Genomic DNA, 21,679 nt, shown 5'->3' with positions numbered 1-21,679 from the left:
TGTTTGCTGTCCGGGCCAGATCTGAGTGCTCCCAAAAAGGAAAAGGAAGCCCAAACTCAGCACAGCATGGAGGGAAATGGAAATGAACACGTCCTATTGGGGCGCTTGCTGAAATGACTGATGCTGTTGTTCTTCTTTGGAGGACAGTCTCAAACCAAAATAAGATGACAGCTTTTTTTTGACATTGCAAATTATTATTATAAGTTACTGCTGATACAAACACCACGCCGCCATCGACGATACGGCTACGAAGGAAACAAAACCTGCAGAATGGCAGTTACTTGAGGTGCCTTTTTTTTGTCTTCAATTAGTTATCTGTAATCCAACACCATTCATGCTGTTGTTGCTCAAGTGTGGTCTCGTTGCCAGACAGATTGTTGGGATCCATGTATTCCTCCATGTCTTGTTGCATTTCTTACGTAGTGAATTAGCAGTCGGATGACCACCACACCAGAATATGTGCTCTGTGTTGGCGTATATTTTTATACGAGAGTATGCAATCATAATTTGTATCTCAAAATGTGTGTGTGTGTGTGTGTGTGTTTACCACTAGTTAATTAAGAAAATGCTCAATGCTCATCACTCCAGGAGTTTGAAGGCGGAGAGAGCGGGTAGCATTTTCTCTCTTTCAATAGTTGTTCTACATCCCTAGTTTCCTCTGTTCTCCTTTGTTCTCCTTTGTTATTTGTCCTTGCTTCATTTTCTTTCAGAGTCACTGCCTTCACTTTTTTTCATCCACCCCCCACTCTCTCTTTCTCTCTCTCGCTTTGTAATGGCTACCTTTCCAACATCTCTCACAGGCACTTCTTTGCCTTTTCAAATTCCATTTCCTGCGCAGGCACATGTTAGACTCTTGGATGTATTTAGATGCACGCTTAATGGCAATTTCCTCAGACACTTGAGGTATCTCCATTTTACTTGAATGCAGATTTGTCTAAACTGTGTTTCAAAGTGAAACGACGCTGCCTGCTGTGCTCGGTAATTACACTCCGGTGACTTGGCAGCACAGCCACTCAGCGACAACTGCCTCATTTAAACTGCAGCTTATATGAAATTATGTTATTTATATAGTTTCTGGACAACAGTGAAAAAATGACACCGAAGGAACTCAGCAACATACAGTATGCATCCAATAGCTAAGGGGACACGCAAACTAAAATTATGGGGCCTGAAATGCATACAAAGACCGGCTCATTGATTACTCTATGAGGAACCCTCTTAACATTGTTTTTATCAATCTCCCTTTGGACATCAGACAATTGCAACCAATCACAGTTTTTCGCAGAAGGCAAACACTACTGTGCAGCTATTATGTAGCCTAAGCGACTACCTGCGCTCGCTCCATTGTTTTTCTATGCATTTTCTTCTATTGTTTTCTGCTGTGTTCTTGGAAGTTGGTCAGGGTGGAGAGTGGACAAACAAAGCTGAGGACTTTGACAAAGGTTGCATCCTGCTTGCGGTTCGGTTTAGGCAACAACAGTTTTTTCAGTGAAATGTTCAAATAAAGGTCCTTCTGTTTCAAGTCTCAGTCGACATTTCCAATATTTAACCCTGACGGCAGTTAATATATAACAACGTTAATCGTCATTTGGTTGGTATTAGCAGATATTGTATTGAAATAGCAGATATAAAGTACTAATTAACATTTTGTGACTGTTAGTAAAAATGGTTTCTTCTTTATGGTGATTCAAATGTAATTGAGAAGGCGTTACGTTTCTCTCAAGATATATTTGCTGTCGATAATTTGTAATAAATGGATTGTCGAAAAGATTACTGAAGTGTGACACTTAGATATATATTTTGTCACAAATACTCCGATATCATGCAATACAATGCACATATAGAAAGAGCTATTTGTTATTTCAAAGACTTGCTTTAATTATAATTATTTTCTTACCTTTTCTTTTGCTACAACTACTTTACTCATTTTTAGGTGGCGTAGTATTTTGTAAAACGGATCTGTGCTGTTTTGAAATGAGACCTTCATCAGGCACTTTCATTTGAATTACATTTGCCAACGTGACTGTCTGAAAGGGGAAATACTCAACGCCTGACTCCTCTTCTAAAATATTAGCCTTTTAAATGGATGGCTAATGTGTGTCTGTGTGCGTAGACAGGCATGTGCTCGTGAGTGTTTTTCTACAGACGTTGCTTTGAAAAAGCAGAGAGGAAGAACTATGAGTAGCTGACACTGGTTGAAAAAGTGTGGTTGGATAAAAGTGATAAGGCCTTTTGTATAAAATCTAGAAGCAAAAGTACAACAAAAGCAGCGTCTCATTTTGTCCTCGCTGCATTTAGATTGCCTAATTAGCACATGAAGTAGCATCGCATCCCTGTTTAAGTAATGTGCATGTTACTTTATATTGCACCATGATGCTGATGATCGTACATGTAGTATGTAAGTAGTGTTTTAAAGCATACGTTCCACTCTCTCCAGTTCTCTCTTCCTATATGTCCATGACACTGACTTTCTATTCAGGTGTCTCCATAGTAACAAATCAAGCAAGCCATCCTCTTTAAGAGCTCGAGACTCTTGACAGTATTTAGCAGCGTATGCATGTACATGTTAACGTTTTACATTAAGACCAAACCTAATGAGCAAAAGTAGATGCTTTAGTACATCTGAGGAGGGCCTGCTGGGCGAACCAGTGTAGCCAGTAATTGAACAAGTGACCTTTTAAAGTGTAATCTTGAGGAGTGTAATGTTGAAGCCGGGTGTCTCAGGGCTGGAGGTTTGACTGTGCAGCGCGGTGACCAAAAATCAATAGAGGAGTTTGGGCAAAGGTCAGTGGACTACTTTGAAAGGCATCTGACCAGAGTGGAACACCAACCTTCATATTATTAAGAACTCACTACAATTAGAAATACAAACGTAACATTTAATGCATTATATTTAATATTTGTTATAACATTTTCTGATGTTGACTGTCAGGCGTCACTTATTTTTCTTTATTTGATTTACATTTATTTGCATTTTTATTTGACTAATTAATGTATATATATATATATATATATATATTAGCCAGGCTCGGCGCACATCTCTAAGGATGTGAGTCTCTAAGGATGAGTCCATGAAATGTGGTACCGATATTCATGTACCCAAGAGAATGAATCCTAATGACTTTGATTATCATTGGGTGCCACCATGAAGTTCACATTGGTGTTTTTTGGTGAAATGTCTACATGACTAGTTGATATATTGTCATGACATTTGGCTCAGACATCCATGTGGCTCTCAGGATGAATTGTTGAGCTTTGGTGATTCCTTTTCATCTAGCCCCATCGTTAGGTCCACATTCTCATTTGTTCAATACTTTGGTTTATGACCCTGCAGTGGTCAAAACGTCCAGCCCGAGCCTGGATATGGCTTGTGGTGTTCAAGCCCGAAAAAGTCTGTAATTTTTCAGTTGAAAAACCAATCCCTTTGAGCTCTGATGTGCAAACACACACACACACACACACACACACACACACACACACACACACACACACGCACGCACAAAGACAAGCACTTTTTGTAATAACCATGTAATGCTCGTACGTGAATAAATCAGGTTTTTTTTACGTGCAGGAGAATCTAATGCAGGTTTCGTTACAAATCCCTCTGACAAAATTTGACCAAAACTAACATGGTTTACATTTTATACAGCCTCTTTGGAAGTGTCTCTTCATGCAGTAAACCAGCATCATTCCCACAGAAGTGAAATAGGATTTCTTTAAATCCAAGATTGAATTTTCTCCTTTGTTAATAATGGTTGCATTACATTATCTTTGTTGCATGCTGTTTTATTGTTTTATGGACGTTTGTTTTTATCTAAAGCATCTTCTTTTGAAATCGAAGTATGCCGATGTCTCTAGCTATAACCATTTTGTTTTGATTTGTGCCTCTGTAAAACACACTCAAAAGGCTACCAACAGTGTTTTTCAATTCCAATGCATGCCCTTTTGAACTTTATTGCAGCGCTTTGGGAGCCACAAGGTAAACAAAACTGATTGTAAACAACAAGTAAACCTCTAACCTGTTAAGATAAACACCAGAGATTTCAGCTGAAGAGGAAAAAGAGAATACTTTCTCACTTTCGGAGCAGCCAAAACACCGATTGAGAAATACTTTGTATGCACCAAATACATTTGCATGAATTAATTAATAAATCTCAACGGCTTATAAACACAAAATAGGAAAATATTGAGCGGCAGAATGTTTAAATTACACACACCACCATTTGATTCATCTCATAGATCCCTCTGTGTATTTCCCTGTGTGATTATATTCAGGATCTAACACACACTCTCACACTTTCTCTCTGGGTTTTTTTATATAACAAACAAATGACGAATATTGCCCCTAAAACCATCAGCGTTTTCACACACATATAAACACACTAACACGTCAACGCTTCTCTTCACCGTTTCCTGCAAGTCACCATTAACCAATAGGGTAGATCTTGTTGTAATTTAAGTGTACACACTCACAGCTCTCCCTTCCTCTCTCCCTGCTTGACTTTCTCTCTCTGCGTGACAGCATTAGCAGTCAGGGACTAGTGCTGTTGATGTTATGAGCGGTTCAGACCAGCTATACAACTCAACATGTCTCTGAAAAGAGGCAGCCTCTCAAGCCCTCTTACCGTCAGAGGACCTAATGTCCAAGGTACTCATGATCTGGGGTCTCATTAACAGTGTGCAGGATCCACTCTAAACGTCTGGGTATGTACAGATGAGGAAATGCACGTATACGCGATAACATTTCCTGATTTATAAAAACGTACATACGCCAGTCTGTGAGCAATTTTCTTTTATAAATCATAAATCAACTTGGAAATGTACGCATGCGGCGCCGCCTCACATCCCACCTTCGACACGCCCACATTCAACCATAAATACTGATTGCAAAGCACCTCGTTAACACATTGGAATCAATGGTTCTTTGAATCACAGCAACCTTCGAGAGAAAGACAAAGAAAAGTGGACAAAATGGGAACTGACATACATACAAAGACTGTACTATTTGATATTTTTTCTGACACATAACTCAAGGTCAGACTGATTTCTTCCAAAGTTAACGTGATAATGAATGTACCCTCCAACCAAATCATTTGAAATGGAAGTTTGATAGATGAACACATTTTGTAATTTTTTTAAATTAATTTTGTGATGCCTGCATGTGGGCCTGGCCTGCATCATGAGTAGGATTCATGATGAGGATATGAAGTGATTGTGTGAGGGATTGTGTGATTGGCTTTATTGTCACACTTTGCAAATGTACACAGTCCAAAGGTGGTAAAGATGTGCCGGGTGAAGTGACTGGAGTAGACAGAGTGCAAGGCGATCGGGGAGACTCCAGTGAGCTCTGATAGTCTGCATACAGTATATATATATATATATATATATATATATATATATATATATATATATATATACATATATATATATATATATATATATATATATATATACTGTATGCAGATACAGTATACTGTATACATAGACAATAGGAAAAAGGTTTTCAAGCTCCCAAAATAGAAAATTGATTCAAACTCACCTGATATCACAAGTTGACAACCTTTGTCTTAGCCACTTACTGTTTCTGTCGAGAACAGATATGAGCGGTGCAAGAAAGACTACAAAACAACTTGACCAGCTAACATCATAGACTGGGAGCCAGAAAAAGGAAACATTTATTTCTCAGCCAAACATGAAAAGGATTGATTGTAACGTGAAATCCGAGAGGGGTGAGGGCATCTACCTCATGCTCTCATAAAGCCAACTTGTTAAACAGCAGTAGTAGCAGTTTCTGGGCAGAATGCACATTTATGATTAAATTGAATTCAGAAATGGAGATGAAGCTATAACTCTCTGCTGAACGTGGAAAAAGAGAGAAAAGATTAGAAGCAAAGATCAGACAAAGAACGAAAGAACAGACATGATGCTGTAAAATTTACAGAATGAGTCAGTAAATGCAACTTGTTTAATAAAGTATTTTTTGTATTATTGCTTTTAAGATTTCTAAATTGATTCAAAAACGCAGATGGTCTCAAGGCAAATACAAGTATTTTTTGGGAAAAAAAATGTCAGGGTGTCTCATCACTAATGATAGTCCATCTCTGGGTCTCTTTCTTGCCAGTAATCATTTTGATGATAATCAGATGTTATGAGCTAAAGAGCTAAATAAGCAAAGAGGGGAACCTCGTTTTTGTCTGAAACCGCTTCGCTTGTTGGGACTACAAGGTGAGCATGGGTTCATGCAAGTAGACTTTCCCTCATGCTCCAGGTACATCTTGGTCCTTTTAGTTTTAAACAAGTTTACATATTATAATTATACTTTTTATTTTATTTATATTCAATCTCTTCTGCATTAGTTGTTTCTCTGTGACATTTGGGTAATGGGTTGTTTTGTATAAATATATATATAAGAAAAGAAATCAGCAACAGCAGCAGTGTCTTTTTCAGACACTAGTTTCACTTCAGAGTTTTCATGTTTTTCATGCCAAAAGATATGGCACCACATGAAATACTGTCAGGCAATATAACACCTTGGTGGGCTATGGGTTAAGTCTCTCATTGTCCCTGAAATAATTCACTGATGTACTTCAGCACGACGGACAGAGGCAGACAGGGATAGCATGCCTCTCCAGCACCACGGATAGCTCCCTGACTGCCAACCGTCTCTCCAGCAGCTGCACACACACACGTGCACGTGCACACACGCACACACACACACACACACGCGCACACACGCACACACGCATGCACGCATACTCACTCACATGACATCCAATGTCCAGCTTCAATACTCAGAGCCATCAAACGCAACAATAGAGAGACAGAGCTCAGCGGTTTCCTCTGAGCGAGGCCTCAAAATCCAGCTTCTTTACTTTTGTTGTCTTCCTGTATATTTTGTATGTGAAGATCACCAACAACAGGGATTTAACGAATGAAAGGTAAACTTTCTGCTTAGAGTTCAGCAGAGCACCAATCGGATGAGCCTCGTATTATTTACGGTCAGAAATATTGCACACAGCAGCGTATTTGGAGGGGGAAATAAATCTCAGTGCCATTTTCTGGCAAAACATCCAACGTATAGCGTTTAAAGTGGAACGAGCAGTGAGTTTGACTGTCATTTCACTTGTGAACAAACTTCTTGTTTCAGCAATTTCTGTTCTTAAAGTTTTGCCCGAGCCACTGCTTTTCTTTTACATATTGCTAAGCTCTGGGGGAAAAAAGTGAAATACATTTGTTTTTTTATATAAAGATTTCACTGTTCAAGGAACTGGAACTTTGTGGGATTATATTTTTTAAAGAAAAAATGTTAGCCTTCCTTTAGTACAGTAACAGTAATTGCATTGTTCTTAAACACATGTCCCTCCACATTCCTCCTTCTCTGTAATTCTGTACATATACTTTATTTTCTTTACTCTGATATAATTTTGCTCTTTTCTGTAAAATTCTCTCCATCTGTTCCCCTCTGCCTTTCTCGGTCTCTTACAGTATGCTGTCTCTACCGCTTCCCTCCCCATCTGCTGGAAACATTCACTTGTGAACATATCGGTGCCATCTGGTGGATGCTCTAATCCAGAGTGATTCATACTGTAGCACAAGAGCATTCAGTTTGAGCGCAGGTGGGCAGCGCAGGAGTTCAATTCTCTAATCAAGACGTTGTTTGTTCATTACTTTTCTTATTGAGGTGTTCCTATTATTGCTGTCACTAGGTGACCTATTGGTCAGTGGAGAATAATAATATTGTTTCCCTCATATGATATCAGAACAATTTGTATGCTCTGTGTACACTACTAATCAAGCGTGAATACAGCTGCATACAAATATCTTGTTTGCTAACAAGTTCGAATTTAAAATGTCTTAATAATTAAATATCTTTTTCAGCTTGTTTCTGCTCCTCCCGAGTCGCCAAAACAGATCAGTTATTGCAGGTTTAAACTTGACTTTCCGTGCTTTGTAAATATAGATGACTTTGTTTTTATCTATATCTGCATATACGGGGAAATGTGTGTTATAGAGTACATAGCATTCATGCAGTTTTAAATGTGAAAGAATTATCCAGTGTTGCTAACCTAACGCTATTTAGTCACTTGGCCTATTATTATTGACACAAAGTTTTGTAATTCACATTTTTATAGAATGAATTTTTTCTTTGTAATTTCATATATCTGAGGAAAATGTTGATATTCCATCAATCCATTATCCAAACCACTTATTCTATTTAGTCGAGGGGCGCTGTAGCCAACCCCAGCTGTCATTGGGCTAAGGCAGGGAGCACCCTGGACAAGTCACCAGTCTATCGCTGGGCGCGTATAGAGACAGACAACCATTCACGCTCACACCTACGGGCAATTTAGAGTCCAATTAACCCAGTGGTTCTCAAACTTTTTGTCAGGCTCCACTTTGGAGGAAGACACCACCCCAACAAAATTGTGACAAAATGGTCCAACTTTTTGTGACTCCTCCATCCGTGCTTTTTCATATAATAGAATAAAGACAATTGAAATCCTTTTCAAGTAAACCAAATTGCTCCATCAGAAAAAAACTAATAACATGTGCAATCACTTTGTTAGAATAATGCAAATAAAGTTCTATCTGTGCAAAAAATAACTACTATTTGGCAAAAAAATACTTTTTTCCATGTATTTATTAATGACGTTTTATGTCCGTGTACTTTGTACTTTTGTACTATGTAAAGTTCTCATGTTCATTGAGAGAGTGGTCGTCCTGAAACCACAAGGTAGCGGTTCATCCCTGTTCTCCATAGTTTCATGTTGAAGTGTCCTTGAGCAAGACACTGAAGCCCCAGAGCTTCACAGCAGCACACTGCTCCTTAATTACTAAGGATGGGTAAAATGCAGAGAATAATTTCCCCACTGTGATTAATAAAGGATTTTATATATATATGTATATATATTTTTTTTAAATGAAAAAAAAAAAAAAAATATATATATATATATATATTTTTGTATTATATATTTTTTAAACAGAATCCCCGGCCCCTCTTGCTGTGAGGCGACAGTGCTAGCCACTACACCACCGTGCAGCCCAAATAGCCTAATAATTTTTGTAATGAATCTACATTTATAGCTATAGTGGAAACGTCTCCAGCTCAACACATGTAGCTATAGCCATTATTGGCTGATATGATGCTACGCTTATAGCTTTAATCCACAAAATGTTACAATTTAGTACTTTCGCATAAAATTCAAGAAAGAACTTTCGGTAGCAATCACGTCTGATAGATGTCACAGTGCTTCAAGGTGGACGGAAATGGCTGCCGCTGCACAATGAAGCAGCAAAGTAATCTTACATGTCCGCGAGCACAGTATGTTCTTAACATCTTAATTAGACCACACATTGAATTGCTGAGCTGTACAGCATTTCTTATCCCTTCCTGACAGAGCAAGGACACGGAGCTGCTCAGAAAAAAACAGAATGGGCTGTGCGGAAATAAACATCAGATAAATCAGTCATCTCCAGGTCTGTCTACAAGTCCAGCAAGTTTTAATGAATTAACTTTTTTAATTGGGCTGTGTTTTGACAACTTCAGATCCCATCCGAGCTGATGCTGATGATGACGTTTTTACCCTTGCTCGTAGCTCTGGCACGTCGATGGCCTCGCGTACATCTGAAAAAGCTACTTAATAATCAGCCTGCTCAATTAGATTCAGTTTTGTACAAAAGTTTTAATTAGCCCTGTTTTTCTTAATCTGTGTGCCTTTTGACAAAGTCATGAGAGAGATCGGGCGAGATAGAGAGGAGCTGATGATTTGGTCCTGCCCTCCGCTTCCTCTTCCTCCCTGCCTCGCACACTTTTCGATGAGTCATCATCCTGTGTGTGACTGTGCCAGATTTTAATCAGCTTTTTGCACCTGCTGCTGGTTTCCACAGTGCTACTCTGACAAACACCAAAGATAATCAAGGGTGAAAGGTAGACGTTGCCTCATCTCGCCCAAAATAACAAACACAGTGCCAGGTCCCATGGTGTGTTTGTGGCGATGACATGTAGTCCTTATTAATTATCAGGTCATTTGAAAGAGTGATAACAGATCTCTGGCTCCTTATTGATCCGCTGTTTTTACCGCTGTTGGAACAAATTCAACCGATTTCTATAAATAAACACAGAGCTTGTAACTTTGGCAGATCATGGCACTAAAGTAGGCCAACTGCTAAAATGCAGCTTTGAGAGGTAAGAAGTTGATGGGGAAGATCAGGAAATGTAAGTGAGGGATGCACATTTACTGAAGTACTAGTATTAGTACCTTAATTAGTAAATACATGTCTTAAATCACTATATATCGCAGAATGAGGTAACACAAGGGGGATTGAGCCTATGGCCCACTGATGAAAGTATTATAAAGCAATATTCATATATTGGCAGTATAATGAACTAGGTGTCTGTGGCGACATTCCCGGAAAAAAAACAACATTATATTAAGTTACTGCTAATGCACACCGAACATTTCCTACCGCCTCAGCTCACAGTAAAAGCATTTAACTGGCAGGCAATGTGTTGTGTCAGAGTGCTTGACATAGACCGCTACCTTTCATCAAAAAGCATTAGGGAGAAATGGAACAAAGAAGGAGCAGCCACAGTGAGCTGTTAGAATAAGAGCTGCAGGTTGCACACCTCCAACTTTCAGCGAGGTAACCAACTACTTTCACTCTCGCTGTTCGGAGACTCATGCGACGTGCTGCATGAAATCAGATCACAGTTGCTCAAAGAATGATGGGGGAAAAAAAACAATTATTGGCCACCTTCTTATTAAACCGAGAAAAGTGTGTTTTGTTTGCTGATACCACCAGTAGGTAGGCCTGTGTGTCTTGCTGGTTCCTATGACAGGGTGGTCTCCAAAGTGCCCCCCAGCAGATTACTTAACGGTTAGAGGACCCCTCCCTCGACCAAGGGGTTAAGCCGGTGTTGACCCTTGTCGGCGATCCAGCTATATTTACAGAGCTTGAGTGCTTCCTTTCCAGATTAAAGTTTACATAAGTAAACGTATATGATTTAGTGAATAAAAGTTACAGTAAAATCGTTACAGATGAAAAGAAGCATTTGGGGCCCATCATCACTTTTGAGATATGAGTAGTTAGTAGTTCCTTCTTCCCCTCGAAACTTCTCAGATAGTTTCATTTCATTTAAAATAATGTCTTCATTGATGTATCGTTTTGCTTGAGGTCAACTTCTTTAACAATTGAGCGCCAGCCATTTTTCTCAAAAATTCCTAATGGTTTGCATACCCAAACTAAATGCAGAATATCTCCTCAACCACAAGGGCTATTTGAATATTTCAAAAGGTATAATAATATACAGAAAACACTTGTGAGACCAGTTAAGAGGTTCATATAGCAGTATAAGTGTTGGTTTATTGGTTGATGAAAGAACACAGGAAAGAAAAAAAACTTCCAGGATGTATTTACCCTTTTTAATTATGCATGTAATCGTTTTTTTCTACTATAAAATAGCACTATATGTTAACAGTATCTCTGCAAAGTTTAACTTTTTCTAAGTGAAGTTAAATATTTTTAGTAATTCATTTAGTGCAGATTTTGTGTGCCATAGGTTTAGGTCGGCTGAAAGCAAAAATGCCCTAACTTTCTTCCTGGACTTTGAATGCCTCTGGTTCCACAACAGAGGGGTTCTGCTCAAGCAGATGCACCAATACATACCAAGCAAGGCCGTGTGGAATATCGTTTCATTCATAAGTAAGTCATATTTCAGTTTTTGGGCTGGAAAAAAATGCAATGTTGCTGAGGCTTTGTCTGACAGTGGTTTTGGCGCAATTGGCGGATTCCGTAGATCGTAACCTTTCCATAAATGTGTGGCATCGAGGTAGCGATATAAAAAAATATATTTTCATTATTTGGGGAGCCCTCTCGAGTAACCTTCGAGTCCTTCGAGTCATATTTATGCATTATGTTAATATTTATGGTTTAATTGTGTTATAAACATGTAACATGGATTTATATGCTGGATGGATCACAATGTGACATGTTGTCACATATTATGATGCCATTATGATGGCAACTGTACAGTATCAGTGGCATTTTGTTGTTTTATATCATGATACAGTTTCATACTGTCGAGGAAGAAGAAGAGTCTGACACTTTTGGAAGTAATTGAAGGTTCCGGTAAACAAAAACAACAACAACAACAACAACAACAACAACAACAACAAACATAACAGGGCTTGTGAATCTACTATTTTATACCTTCATACTTTTTTATACTATTTTCAATTCCTATTTTTGACATGGACACGTACAGTATGTGCTTTTTAAGAAAAATGCTCACATTAGCAGAAGGGCTGTTTTTCTGACAAAGGGCTTGAAAATGAGTCATAATGGACTTCTCATGGAGGAGTTTTAAAACGCAACACTTCTCTGAGCCCTATTGTATGCAACTGTCACATTAAGTCTGTCCACAGGTTCATGCACAGGATGATAGATCTAAATGAGGTCAAGGTAAATTGGAACAAAACCGACGAAAACTGTAAGAACAATCAGACCGAGTGAGCTGTGAATTTTTTTTCATGTTTCTCTTTTTTTTGGGATTATGACGAGCAGGTCTTATCACACAGCCTGCAAGTCCATTTCAATTCAACATCAAGCACAAAGAAAAACCTTCACCAAACGGGGGACAAGTCTCATTCGGACCGAGAGCGAGGCGGTAATTGGAAAGCTTAATTGGGGAGATGGCATCTTGTTAATTGAATTAGCAGCAAGAGAAAAAAAAAGAAATTGACAATTCATGACAATGTCATTGAAAAGGAAAAGAGAGTGAATATGAAGAGGCAGGGAGTGGGGCAGCTGACATAAATGCTAATAGATGGAGAAGAAAAGAGATGTAGAGAGGCAGATATACTATAGTATGTGTCAACAGCAGCTGAAGAGAGAAGAGATGGACAAGAGGAACTCTTGAATGAGAGATTGACTTATGTAGGTGGGGCGATGAATAGAAAGAGAGAAAAGGAAGGAGAGATGGTGAAAGAAAGGGATGTACTGGCATTGAATACGTCTAAAAAAAAGATCATGTCAGAACGATTTCAAGGTTGTATGTACATAAGTAGGAGAAACACATGCACAGTCACACACACACACACACACGCACACACACACACGCACGCACACACACACACACACACACACACACACACACACACACACACACACACACACACACACACACACATACATACAGTAAGATGTACGTACATACACACTTGGTGGAGTGCAACCCCTGCATCTCAAGGGGGGAAACCCTAGGGAGAAAAGCTCATGGCTGATTAGCTAACAGCTAAGTGAACTGTGTCCTATTTTAGAGACGTCAATGTCAAGGTGTGCATGTGTTACAAAATTCAATAATTGTTTAATATGCGCTGGCTCTGACCTCCATAACGATCCGTCATAAAACAGAACATTTAAAGCTGAATGCTAATTTGATTTGTAAATAAAAGCATCATGCTGGATGTGTGCAATGTGTGACTTCTACAGTCCTTGATAAAGGAAATGAATGACCGTCCCTCCACAATCATTTGAAAAAGTAAGGACCCTTTAAGACACATTTGTCCTTTCATTCGTCTTTCTTCATCTGTTGGAGTCTTTTCATTGATCTCTGGTTAACTAGCACCACTGACTTCCAGTGGTCGGGTGTATTACGGATGGACGGGAGGAGGAGTACAGGGCAGTGGTGAGTGACTTTGTGAAGTGGGCCGGTAAGAATCACCTGCTTCTGAACGTGGCTAAGACCAGAGAGATGGTGGTGGACTTCAGGAGGAAGACAACAGCTCCGAGTCCTCTGAGTGTTCTGGGAGAGGACGTGGACATAGTGGAGGATTACAGGTACCTGGGTGTTGCCATCGACAGCCGACTGAACTGGAAGGCCAACATCAACGCTGTGTACAAGAAGCGGATGAGTCGACTCTTTTTCCTGAGGAAGCTTCGATCCTTCAACAATGTGTGCAGCAAGATGCTGGAGATGTTCTACCAGTTGGTTGTGGCCAGCGCCCTGTACTTCGCTATTGTCTGCTGGGGGAGCAGCATTGGAGCCGGTGACACCAACAGACTTAACAAGCGAGTTAAGAAGGCCGGCTCCATCATTGGCTGCAAGCAGGAGTTTCTGGAGCAGGTGGTGGAGAGGAGGACGTTGAAGAAACTTTTGTCCATATTGGACAACCTGGACCACCCTCTCCACCACCTGCTGCAGGGCCAGAGGAGCACTTTCTCCAAGAGGTTCCTCACGCTCCGCTGCAATAAGGACCGCTACAGGAGAACATTCCTGCCGACAGCAATACGGCTCTATAACAAGTCACCGCTTGCTAGTTCCTCTGTGGATTAATTCATCACTGTACCATACATACTTTGCTTTTTGCACTTTCTACTGTTTACCTAATTTACTTAATTAATGAATACACTCTGCGGCTGTAAATATAAATATATTCTCCAGTTAGTTGTATTCTATTCTATTTTATTGTGTATATTTAAATACATATATATGACTTTATTTTAATTTGTATATATATATCTTTCATCCCTGTTGCTTCTTTATATATTTGATCTTTTATCTTGTGTGTTTGTATCTTCAATTGTAAGGCGCTACTGACGACGACAAAACAAATTTCCCCTTGAGGATTAATAAAGTATATATTCATTCATTCATTCATTTCATTCAAGTCATTTTCTGATAATGACAGAGAAAGACGAGGTCATGCGTTAGTTTTTATTATATTTTATATTAGCAAAACGATACAAGTGTCTTTTAATGGATTTGAAGTCCACACTAATACAGGAGGCTGGAATAGATGTATTTAAAATACAGCAGTTGGTAGTATGTGTTACATGATAAACTAAACTAGTAAAGTTCTATTTCATTTGTAATATTTGTAGGGTAATACCTACTTGTTGTTATTATAGCCTTTATCTTGCTCATTTCAAGGCAGTTATATTAAACATTTGTGTCTATTTGACTGGAAGAGGTAAAGAGTAGCATTGTTGGGCAAAATTGTATAAAATGGCTTTTTGAGGAAAACATTTGAATAAGAAATGAATAAGGACATGTCAGGGTTACATCAATAGTTGTCATGTTTGGATACCTGAAATAAATGTATTGGCATCAGATTTAGAACAGAAAAGTCTCTTCAGTAGAAAATGTCTTCAGATGGCTTTTGAAGCTTTTTTTCTCTCTCATGTGTTGTTTCTTCTTGAAATGAACCCAGAGGAAATGTTACACACGAGTGACTGTATGATTGTCATAATGACAGGCGAGTCACAACAATGAAAAATTGCATCTCTGGAATGTGCCTTAGATATATTTGAATGTCCTCTCTTCCTCCTCCTCCTCCTCCTCCTCCTCCTCTTCCTGTGTTCTGTCCTTTACTCACTGTTTCCTCGTTCCTTCGCTCACCCCTCTCTTCTTTGACTCCCCCGCTGTCCTCACGCTTTATCTGTCCACACGTTTCCCCTTCCTGTTACCACGTCTGTCTGCAGTTGTATCCCTCCTTCCTCTCCTCCTCTCCTCCTCTCCACTCCAGCATCCCTCCAACTTCCATTTGTCACTGTCTGTCAAAAGAGTGCTTCTTCAATAACAGGATGCTGCTGCATAACAGTAGGCATTATGCAAATCAATCTTTCGTTCAACGTATCAAAAAAAGGCTTTCCTTGTCAGGGTCAAAATTGGGTGATATTCATAAGAAAGGGACATCACACAAGTAGTTGTAATTATTTTTGTTTATGTAACGCTTTTAAATAAAAATAAAATATGTAAAATCCAGTAAAATTAGTTATGATATTTAGTTGCTATGAAAGCTTTGACATTTTGCAGATTTTCCTTGGGCATATCGTCTGAAACAGATGAGGTGATGCATTTATGTTTCTGGCATTCATCAGGAAAAAGGAAAACACACTAGCAACAACCCTTTACAAATCCTCATACAGATACAGTCAATCTGTACATAAGTGAATATTTTTGATATCATGAAACACACATTTGTCACGAGTGTAAAAACATTTATTAGACTTAAAGTGGTCACTCTTTGCCTTATTTTTTATTTTATTAAGGCAAGTACACAAAGAAACAGTGCAATTGTGATACATTTAACAATGTTCTCCTCTTAACCTCTTAATTGAGGATACAAAAATAATTTAAAAAAGAATTAAAAAAATTAATAAATAAATAAAAATACACGATACACGATATCACCTTTGCCTTATGAGTACAGTTTTGCTTAATTTGTGATTGTGCTGCAGTTGTTCCGTACGTTTCCGTTCCTGCTACAGTTATAAATAGCCTCTCCTTTTAGCCGGTCCAGTACCATGCAACGTCTTGTAAAATGGTGGATTTCCGACTCCTGTCTCTAGCCCACAGTTTCACGCACTGACTTATCACTGCACCAACAGTATATTTGGAATTTATTGTGGAAGTAATTTTCCAAAATATTTATCTTTAAATTCCAAAGTAACATGATGAGTGTAATGTTTTGCACATTATTGTCCTCTGAGTTCTCATACCCAAACGATAAAGGAGATCACATGTCAGTGTCTTACAGCCAGGCTATGTTTGTGCCCCAGAGATCTAACTTTATAATTGTCGTGTCCCCGGTTTAAGTACAATGTTGTATGCTACACACTCTCTCCCTCTTGTTTTACTCTGGTGTGTAGTGTCTCATTAAAACCAACTCCAAGGGAAAATACTTCTTAATGTTTCAGCAACTGAAGAGACTTGATTACTGTTAAGGGAAGAGTGTGGTTATTGGTTAAGTTTCCCAAAACTTCCCTCTCTTAACTATAGTTTACATTGCTCAAATTGTGCAGGACAGTCATTGAATGTTATACAGGTGTTTTCAGAATCATCCAATATTAACATTCTTGACATGTAACTAACATCATACATCCTTTTCACATCGCCATCTTTATAAAAAAACAGCTGCTCCATTTGCCAGTTTACATATGTGGTAATCAAGTCTTTTAACTTACTCAAATAGTTGTTTGATAACTTGTTCATTTACGACTACTTGTTATTATAAAGAAACTAATCTTTTACGATATTGCAGTTTTGCGTTTGCTACTACAACCCTTCAGAACAGAGTTAAAAGAGAGAAAATATTATTATATTACATACATTCAACAAGTGGGAAGAAACATGACAACTGAAAGGGTGATGATCTGTCAACAATGGTTTTAAAACTGGCCTCCAATGGACCGAAAATAAATGATTTGTTGAGAATATAACACTTACTTTATTGCATTTTTACAATTTTAGCAGCTACTATATTCTACTGTTTTCACCTTTTGTACTTAGATTAAGTTGAGATTCGAGTTGAGTCTTTGAATTGTTTTGTACTCTGGTCCTGAAGATACTGTTCACTTTATGCCACTAAATAATTCCAACATTAATTAAAAAAGGGAGTAAGTGAAGTGCACAGACACTTAAATATGAGTGAATACAGTGTCGTGTTTTTTGGGGGGGCTTGTGGAAGGAAATTGGAAATTATGCAAAAAGAAAAAAAGAGACTGGAGGGAGAAAGGGGGAGGAGAAGGAAAGAGGAGCCAAGGGAGAGAAGTGGAATAGGATAGTTATGATGAGTATGTTTGCTCTATGAAATGCTCCAAAGAAATCAACTCAAGCAAATTAATGCCTCTTACTCTGTAGAGAGAAAGGGAGAGAGAGAGGATATAATGATTAAATGCAAAGAAAAAAATAGACAAGTGTGGAAATAAGAAAAATTAGAGAAATAAGGCAGAGAAGAGTGATAAAAATCCCTTGTTATCTATCTGGTAAGGATAGCGCAGCTGACACATATTGCCTATCAATCACTCTAGACTGTGTTTTTCTTTTTCACATCCTCTTCACCTTCTGCTCACATCGCTTCTTCTCTTCACTTTGGTCTCGTCCTACTTACCCCTCCCTTTTTTTCTCTCCTCTCCCTCGTTGGGTCTTCTCTCTTTTTTTGTCCTTTTTTCTTTCTCTCTAATCTTCCTCTTCACCTTTATATCCTGTCTCTCCTCTCCTCTTTACCTCCTTGTTTCATCTTCCTCCTCTTCAATTTCCATCCTCTTGGAAGCCCTCCAGATCCATCCATTAGGTGTGTGTGTGTGTGTGTGTGTGTGTGTGTGTGTGTGTGTGTGTGTGTGTGTGTGTGTGTGTGTGTGTGCATACCGCATGCTTCTAAGCGGGTCTGCAAGTGTGTGCAAGTGTGTGACAGCAGAGACGGATTGGTCTGTATTTAGGGAAGCAGAATATCAATAAACAGCCAAAAGGAAAGCGCTCTCATGCCCGTCCTCTCCCCTCCTGGGGCGTTGCATGGCTGGCGGAGGTGGAGGGGTCGCTCAGGAACGCAGTGTGTTGCGTTCCACTGTGTAGCGCCACAGGTTGCTAAACAAGGGTTTGAAAAATGGGCCGCTTCGGAGCGGGCGAGGATTGATCACCCGGATACCTCTTTGATCTTCTCCTCTCGGTTTTCTCTCTCGTCTCGTCTTTTCATTCTCCTCTTCTCCCCGTCTGTTTCCTTTCCTCTCGTCATCGTCCACTCTCTCTTTTTGTATATTGTTCACTTTCTCTTCCTCATTGTTTCTTTATTTTTCTTATCTCTGTTATCACTTACCGTCTTAAACTTCCTCACTCTTTTCCACATATTTTTCCATTGATTCCTTTACTACTCTCTTAATCCCCTCGCTTCTCCCCCTTTCCTTTTGCCTCCTATTCTCTCTGGCTAATTTGCCTCCCCCACACCTCTCTCTCCTTCCAATGTAATGCCTCTTCTTTGAGTCACCTCTCATGCTCTTTTCTCTACTGCCTTCATACTTCCTCTTTCCTTTCCTATCCTCTCCTCTCTCCTCTCTCCTCTCATGTCTCCCCCTTTTCTCTTTACCCGGTCGTGACAGCAATAGATGCTGTCCAATAAAAGAGGCATAAAAACGCAATCCTCTGTCTGGGCTCAATCTACACACACATACATAGTACATACACGCACACACACGGGCAACATAAATCAGACATAAAAAGCCAATCCATGTCTGCAGTCAATTTCCATAAACATACAGCGGGGTGCTCCAGGAAGGGACTAGATGAGATTGCATGTATGTAATGTGTAATGTAAAATGTGTGTGTATGTGTGTAAGTCTTTTTTATTCATATTCTAAATGCATTGACGGCTATCACCTTCCAGGTGCGTATCTTTGTGCACATTTTTTGTCCGTGTGTATGTGTGTGTGTGTTTTTATCAGCACCCAGGTGGTGTAGACACAGTGTGAATGCTGGTGGCTGTCGCTATGCTAATGATCCCTGTTTACATCACACATCACACCACAGGCTTCGTCACATTATCCCCATGGGACACACACACACACACACACACACACACACACCTACGTACACTCACTCTCACACACGCACACACACACACACACACACACACACACACACACTTTGTTCCTTCTTGGTCGTTCTCTTGTGTGCAGTGTTTTGGTTCTTGTTGATGTGGACAACATGCATTGTCCGTTATTGACGCCGCATCCCGTCATGCGCATATTTATGTAAACTATATCAGACGGCACAGAAGGCCCAAGTCGAAAATGCACGGCCCGCTACTGCCACATACACACTCACGGAAGTTGCCTCTCCCAATGAGGCTGACTTGTTTACATTGCTGTCACAAACCACAGTGCTTGATCAGTTTCTTACTCTGGAATTAGGCCTCCTCTCTCTCTCTTTAGTGTGTGTACATGATTAAGATATACTGGTGTATGATGTATCTGCAGTGTATATACTGTATATGTGTTTATGTGGGCAACTGTGGCAGTGCTTTTCTAGAGTACAACCTGTAAACCCTGAGGGCCAAATTGACTGTTCTTTTTGCTTTGCAGTAATAAAGAATAATGAGGAATTTCTGTACTATTTTGAGCAGAATCCGATTATTTCACTGTTTCCATAGCTTGTCGTAACAATTTCCAAGTTTTATATGAATATTTACTTTGCTAAATTATCAAACTCGCAAATTAGCTTAAATAAAAAAGCAAAAGAAAGAAAATACTAATTTATTTTGTTAAGGTTAAATGAACAGATTCTTCAACCATCCAGAGCTTCACAGTATAGGCAGGAACAACATACATGATATTTACGTCTTTCGACTATACATTTTCACGTATGGTCACCCAAAATGTACAAACGTTTTGGGTCCAACTATGGTGACATGATCCATCCACACAGGCAATTTCACAAATTCTGCCAAATGAATCTCGTTCTCAGGACCGTGGCATATAAAGGCTTAATTGGCATCTCTAATACACTCCTTTTAGTTTTGTTACACCTGTTTTATTCTTATTATTTTTTATTGGTTCATGATGTTTGGTGATCTCAAGTTAGCCTAATTCCAGCACAGAGTAACTTCAACAGCAGCCGAGGTCTAATCAGAGAGTACGGAGCCTTTAAAGAGTAGATGCTCTGTATTGATTACATATTAGTATAAATTCTGGCTCTTGTCTGTTTCACAACAATAACATTTGAAGAGATTGGTGGAATTTTCTGAAACAAATACAAACAACTGTCATTGCTTTTTCCTTCTTATGTTTAGGGGATGTCCGTTTTAAGACTGTGGCTTCTTGAACTCTCTTGTCACATTTGTTATTTTTTTAAGTCTTATGTGTGTGCAAAAAAAGAAAAATCTCTGAATATGGAACTCAAGCTCTATGTTGTACATCTACACATGCAGGTACTGTTTATTGTGAGAAGCATTTACACTTGCACAAGGACATAATGTGTAACTCACACATCATATACGCCCACTTGTCTCTCTCTCCCACACACTCACACAACATGTCAATGAGGACAGTGCGACCTGTGCGAGCTAAGCGCTACACACCACTTTGCTGTAATAACTACAGCTACATCTAATCCCATTTCCATTAAGTGTATGCTCCAGAAGTGTGTGTGTGTGCTTTCTTGTAAGTGTGATGTGTGTGTGTAGTTCCTTTAATCGGATGTGTCTATGTGTGTGTGAAGACTGATATAGTGTCCGTAGGAGCATGCTTTAGGGGAGTTGGCAACAGAAAGTTTGAGTGTGCGTGTGTGTGCATGTGAATGTGTCCAGTCCGTAATTCTTTTTTGAGCTGTGGAGTGCTTAATCAGCGAATCCCATATACACTTGCTCAGCCCTGGCCAGTACTTCAATTCGCCAAATAACAGTACACACGCACATACGCTGAGTCATATATAAGGGCACCCACAAATGCACACTTATGCAAAAAAATCTATCGGACACGGCAACTCAGTCACAGAGAAACACCTGAAAGTATGCATATTTAATGCATATTTAATCACATGTACTTTCATACATACTGTATACAAGCATCGACACATAATTACTTTCATGAATGAAAAAAATACTCTTTAATTTGTGGTTCTGGTCCAAAGTCAAGTTTCAGATTCAGTCCATATTTTTACTCCGCTGTAATGAGTCATGTTTAGATATTTTGCAATCTTAAATGTGTAATTTACATTCCCTGTGGAATTATTATGATCAGTTCAGTTCAGTTTGTATGAAACTTATATGTAAAAAGAAAAAAAACAACTGGAGGTCAGCTGCAACTCTCGTTTCCTTTAAATAAAGGCTGAAGACTGTTCTGTTTGCTGTGCTGTCTTTTATCAAATCAAATATTTATACATTTCTTCCATTAACTTGTATTTTAT

Source organism: Taurulus bubalis (assembly GCF_910589615.1).
Source record: "Taurulus bubalis genome assembly, chromosome: 8".
NCBI classification, from domain to species: Eukaryota; Metazoa; Chordata; class Actinopteri; order Perciformes; family Cottidae; genus Taurulus; species Taurulus bubalis.
Note: the sequence above shows the minus strand (reverse complement) of the source record.